Source organism: Pteropus medius, unplaced genomic scaffold (assembly GCF_902729225.1).
Source record: "Pteropus medius unplaced genomic scaffold, Ma_sr-lr_union100, whole genome shotgun sequence".
Classification (NCBI taxonomy): domain Eukaryota; kingdom Metazoa; phylum Chordata; class Mammalia; order Chiroptera; family Pteropodidae; genus Pteropus; species Pteropus medius.
In genome coordinates, this window is record NW_024354875.1 from 35563094 (window position 1) to 35569600 (window position 6507).

Genomic DNA, 6507 nt, shown 5'->3' on the forward strand with positions numbered 1-6507 from the left:
CAGGGCGCTGCCGTGGTCTTGCGGGACGGGACCGCGTTTGGGGCCCGCGCCGGCTTTCCCGTCGAAGGCGGGACGCAAGGGATGCAACCGAGCATACAGCCCCCGACAGTGGGAATACCCGCCGAAAAGATGGAAGGCGATTCAGACAGCCGGAGATGCGGGTCTGATTCCCATCGTAAAGGGAACGCGTGCCTCGGCTCGCGGTTCCCGGCAGCTCCCCACCCTCCGCCGGCTCCGCGCACCCAAACAAAGGCGGGGGAGCGGCTCAGGCGGCTCTCCGCCGCCGTGCGCGCCCCCTAGCGGTGGCTCCTAGACAGCGACCCGGGCCCGCGGCCGGGCCGCCCAGCGATTTCTTCGCTGCCGCCGAAAACGCAGTTTCGTGATCCAGCGGCCAGTCCTGTGGCCTGCTGCTGTGTTTCCTCTCTCTGGCGCTCTCAAACGGTGCCCGTTTTGACGTTCTTGTAATTCAGTCTAAAAAGAAGCCATTCACAAGCCCAGATATTTTCCTCAATGAAACAAAGAAGCAAGTGATTCTTCTCTCCACTTACAGGGCGAGAAGGGGTTCAGAGTTCACATTTCCGTCCTTGGGTTTGGACGTTATTGATGGAGGGTTATTTTGTCAATTACTTGCTCCAGCTGGAAACAGGGTCTCAAAGAAAAACCCTTGAAGAAAAGTTTTCTGGAAATGTAGCTGAATCCACTGGATTTGGGGATGTATCTCAATTGTCAGCCTTCCCCCACCCCCACCAACACACACACAACCCAAGATGTCATAATGAAAAAACAAAAAGCTGTCATTCGATAGTCCCCAGGAAAATGGGGACTATTTTTATAACAGCTGACCACTGTTATCAACTCAAATGTGGAGTTTTCTTGTGATTAGCAAAGGAATGGCTCAGGGACCATTTAGAAATCTGCCTGAGCCAAATGTAGGTCAGTGTCTGGGGATATCTGATGTGCTCCAAGTAACCACAGGCAGAAGAAGAACAGAACCTCCATCTGAGGGTTTCTGGCTGGTGAAAATGACTCAACGTGTTTGGGGTGGGGGTGGGGGGACTTGAAAGTGTGCAGCCCATATGTAAAGTTTAGCATCCTGACACAGCTGTGTCTCCAAGTTGCCTTGGGATTGAGCAGAGCCACACCCACAGCTGCAACTAAGCAGTGCTGTTTGGAACTCCACCAGGACCAACTGCTGTGTGAAAAGAGTAGTTTATTACACAAAATGAAACAAAACGTCAACTCATCTTTACAGTTTCATGGTCTACCTTAGGGAAATCAAAAAGATTTTTAGTTTTTACCCCTCGTGCACCAAGTGTGTTGTCTTGGGCCCAGTTGTGGGAAGATCTGGAAAGTTCTCCATGCTGCTGTTGATCTGCTGTCTGAGCATGGACCTAGGATTTAACAAGACCAGCCACTGCTTCTCTTGTTGGAAAATGAGGAGAATGACATCTGCCTTTACCTCATGAGAATGCTATAGACTGCCCTGGCAATGAGGCCTGATTCAAATGACATGCTCAATATATTATAATCATTTTTCTCCGTAATTTCGAACAAAAATATCTGAGATTGGGCCGATTGTTTGCCCTTATATTAACTTTAGGAAGCTCATTCAACTGGATTCCTGATTTTCAAGAGCAGGCTTTAAAAGAAAAAGGTGTACCTGAAAGGCTTCAGAAAAATTGGAATATTGAGACAGATATTAAAGTTTTTCCTACTCCAAACAACACAGCAAAGAGATGGTAAAGGAATCTTGTCAAATGAAACATCAGAAGAATTGGACAAAAAATAAAAAACTTCTCTCCCTATAATATTTAGCATATATGCTAAATGCTGTTTATTTAGTATTAAGAGGTAAACAGCCTCCCTTGTCCTTTTTTTTTTTACTCTCTCAGGCCCTTACTCTACTGAATTAGCTCTTTGAACCTAGAAAAACAACTAGTTAGCATTCTGCAAAGGAGAATCCAGACCGTGAGTGGGTATGAGAGTGTTTCTATTCTACTCAAGCATCTGAAAGAAACATGAACTAAGTTGATCAACCAGATGTTTTGTCTACATGATACTAGGCATTAAGATGTTTCCCCTATATGTGGATGCTTGGTGTCACATAGATGAAACACTTGGATGGATAATTGAGGTTTTTACTTTTTGTTCAGCTATTTATGATATACTGAAACAGCTGAAGAAGTATTCACTTCAAAGTTCAGAGGGAGGAAACAGAGAAATGGGAGACAAGAGAAGTAAATAAAAGCCAGGAGGAGGACCCCCACCAGCCTCTGTGGGGTCACAGACCTCTACTTGCGCATGTAGATGGCACCTTTGAATGTAGAACAAGGTACTACTTCCCGATGACAACAACCCCATGCAAAGAGTGTGTGACTCGGCCAGCAGAGCATGTACTAGATTTTAGCCTCCCTCCTTTTCTTGGCTCAAAGCTTCTGTGCAGTGCATTAACCTTCCAACTGTACATGGTGGCCTTGGAAAGTCAAAAGGATAGGAGAAACGTTTAGTAATGAGGGAGGGGTGGAAATGAAGAGAGTTTTACTTTGCTCACAGGCTTCCCCAATGAATGTACACAATCCTGGGGCACTCTTGCTAATGTCACTGTTCAGCCCAACCAGGAACATATTTGCCCTTTCTTTTTTTTTTGGCACTTTGTCTTTCTTTCTTTCTTTCTTTCTTTCTTTCTTTTTCTTTTTCTTCTTTCTTTTCTTTCTTTCTTTGTCTCTCTCTCTTTCCTCTCCTCTCTTTCTCTCTCTAGCTCTCGCTCTCTCTTCTTCTTTCTTTTTCCTTTCTTCCTTTTCTTTCTTTCTTAATTTTTTTAGGCAAGGCAGCCCTTGATTGACCTCACAGATTGCAAGGACCTTGTCATCTTACAATCCCTTAATTTTTTATTTTTTATGCCTACGGCACCTGATCTTCCTAGGTGGTCTTCCATCCAAGTACTAACTGGGCCCAACCCTACTTGGCTTCCAAGATCAAACGGGATCGGGCTTGTTCAGGGTAGCATGGCCATAGACTTATTTATTTATTATTTTTAAATGAAGGAAAGGCTCACTGTTAATTCTGGTGATGTATTTACTGCCCTTTAAAAATTACTAAAAATTTTTTTTAAATTACAGTTGATGTACAATATTATATTAGTTTCAGGTGTACAACATAGTGATTAGACATTTACGAAGTGATCGCCCCGATAAATCTAGTACCCACTTGACACCATACATTGTTGTTACAATATCATTGACTATATTTCTTATCCTATGTTTTACATCCCATGACTAATTTGTAACTACCAATTTGTACTTCTTAATCCCTCCCCTTTTCACCCGCCCGTAACCCCTTCCCATCTGGGAACCACCAAAATGTTCCCTGTGTCTTTGAGTTTGTTTCTATTTTGTTTGTTTATTTTGTTCTTTAGATTCCACATATAAGTGAAATCATATGGCATTTGTCTTTCTCTATCTGACTTACTCCACTCAGCACAATATCCTCTAGGTCCATCCATGTTGTTGCAGATGGCAAGATTTCATTCCTTTTTTTTGTGGCTGAGTAGTATTCCATTGTACTTATGTACCACCTCTTTTTTATCCATTCATCTATGATAGACAGCCAGGTTGCCTTCATATTTTGGCTATTGTAAATAATGCTACAATGAACATATGGATGCACATGTCCCTTTGAAATGGTGTTTTGGATTTTCTTTTCTTTTTTTTTTTCAGATAAATACCCAGAAGTGGGATTACTGGGTCCTTCTTTGTCTCTTGCTATAGCCTTTGTTTTAAAGTCGGTTTTGTCTAATATAAGTATTGCTACCTCAGACTGTTTTTGTTTCTATTTGCATGAAATATGTCTTTCCATCCCTTTACTTTCAGTCTGTGTGTGTCTTTTGATCTCAAGCGAGTCTCTCGCAGGCAGCATATGTAAGGGTCTTGTTTTCATATCCATTCAGCCACCCTATCTTTCTTAGGATTTACTACCTTTTCTATTTGGTGTTGTGTCTGCGAAGTTTTCACTTCCTTGGAATTTTAACTCCCCATCTCCGCCCCCTCCCCCACTCTCCTGTCTGTGACACAAATGCCTTTTTAAATTTTTCGCTAGTTTAATTAGTGCATGAATTCATTTTGACTGATGAATTGATGTGGCTTATTGGCATGAAGATTTCCTTTCCCTCCCAGCACTGTTTGTAATAGAAACGGCTTGTGTGGGGGTGACACCTGCTTTGATGCTGCAGACATTCTGTTTGATGCAGAAAGGCCAGCCACTCAGCTGTGATTCTCTAGTCCCTGAGGAGATGGTTTTTCATTGCTGTCGGTGGAGTGGGGGGAGGTTGGTGAATAAGAGGAGAGAGTGGTGTGGAAACTGATGGTGGAGAAACAACATAGCTAAGGATTTAATGTTTATATTTTATTGGGCTGGTTTTGAAAGTCATTGTTCACACCCTGGACCCAGGAGAGAGGGAGACCTTGACTTTTTGCCATCAGTAGTAAGGCACTGTGAATTAGTGCAGTGAGATGAAAATTTCCAACGTCTCCTGCCAAAGAATTAAGCTTGAAATTAGTGCACAGTTGGTAACAATTTGATTTCTGGTTTCACTTTAATCAGTGAGGATTAATGGTTAAAATTTTTATTTCTAATCTTGCGTTAGCCTGACTAACAAAAGCTGTCACTTTCTTGAAAACTGCTTAATGAAGAGGGATTTATAAGCTCTCTGAGAGAATAAAAGCTGAAGTGCTAAGGCCCACTTTTCAGACCATAAAATTTTCAAATTCCCCCAATACTCTCTCACGTTCTGCTGAAAGAGTTGACTGCTGCTGGGTTCAGTAATGTTTATTACCAGACAAAGGTGGTGGAAGAATTTGAGTGCATTCTTACTGGCTTCAGAACTCTAGGTGAAATGCAATAATCTTAGGGGAAAATTAATATTACAGAACAGAGTAGGAAGTAAGATTTGAATTGTGAATGGAGCATTGCTTAGCTTATATATTTTTTACCCTTTTTCCTTTTCCTGTTGCAATCTGAACTAGACCTTTCTATGACCCTCTCATGCCAATTGGCCCACAGAAAAATTGTGAAACTGGTGAAGTCTGTCACCAGAACTCTATCAAGGTTTCCCTGAGTGTCCTTTGAACAGTTTCTCATTGACTTCCACCTCCAGAGACCCTTGTCCTTGGGGATAACACCCTATTCCAGACCTCACCTGTCTTATCACCCCACTTCCCAGCCAAACCAAGTGTTGCTACAAGCCTTTATGCACTAATTTCTCGCCTCTCCTTTTTGAGTGTCTTGAGGGCAGAGCCTGTGCCCTCACTTCCCACTCGTTCCCACTTTGCCTCACACAGCCTTGTGTGCAGAAAGGATGTTCAAGTCGAAGTTGAAGGGGGTGCAATGATGGGATGTTGGGGAGGAGATCTGAGCACCACATGAGTAGTGGGACCAGATAATCTTCAAAGTGCCTTCCACTCCCCAGTCGTATGACTCTACAGCCTCACCGGAGGGGGCAGTTGCCTTCCTCGTCCCTTTTATCTAGTTTGATAAAAAACAAATATGAAGCTTTCCTCCAAGTTTTAATTATCTTCTGCTATACACAAACTTTAGCAACTGGGTTGTTCCTGAAGATTATACTGCAGAATAAATGCCTCTTTCAACAATGGACTGGAGAATAGGAATGAATTCTCCAGTGCTTAGATATAAGAACCATTAATACAATTCTTATTTTTCCCGCTCACATTAATTCTAAGTTCCCTCTTATCAAAGCAAGTCCAATATCAGTTAATTTGGCACTCTCTCCATCTCCAATGTATTAACAAGAAATTGAGAATTTAAGTGGTGTAAAGAAGATCTGAAAAACCATGGTCTTAGCTCATGGTGGTCTTGACCTTTACAATAACCCTTTTGCTGAATGAGGTGCTGTTCAGCATTGTCAGGCAGTGCTGGTTGGAGTGGCCCACAGAGTTGCTCTCACAGCTTCCCCTCATCCACCTAAGGCCGGCCATGGGACAGACAACCTGCCAACTCTCAAGGTGATGATTCTTACCATCCATTTACCACCTGGTCTCCACGTGGTAGTAAGGCACAGGTCTTCACCACTTGAGGAACTTGTCACACCCTCTGTTTCCCATTCTGCCTTGGGGGAACCCTTCTGTTCCCTAAATTGGGTCATGTTCACCTCCTCTAACCCTTGGGGGCCATTCCTCATCTTGAACAACCTAACTTATCTTCTCTATGATTCTTGGATTAAAAAAAACGTCTGTTTTTCCTCTCCAAAGACAAAGAAGCCTTCCTATCTTTTTCTTAATTGTTACAGCAGAGAAAAAGGCACAACCATATTAACTTGTAGTGAATGAGGAGAAATTGGGAAGCCTTTCATTCCTACTGAAATCTATATCATCTATCTGTCATCTATGTCCGTGTTTACATTTATAAGTCAACCTTAGGTTGTAACTTGCTGTTTGAAACGTTCTAGTCACCTTGCGCAGTGGTAACTACATGTGTTGGCTGGGATTGCATGCT

At 42.8% G+C, this 6507-nt stretch overlaps 1 pseudogene; it reads right to left on the reverse strand.

Annotated features, from left to right (window-relative positions):
- Nucleotides 1-2898: 2898 nt before the first annotated feature.
- LOC120597300 (uncharacterized) lies at nt 2899-3017 on the reverse strand (annotated as a pseudogene).
- Between the last annotated feature and the right edge of the window lie 3490 nt (nt 3018-6507).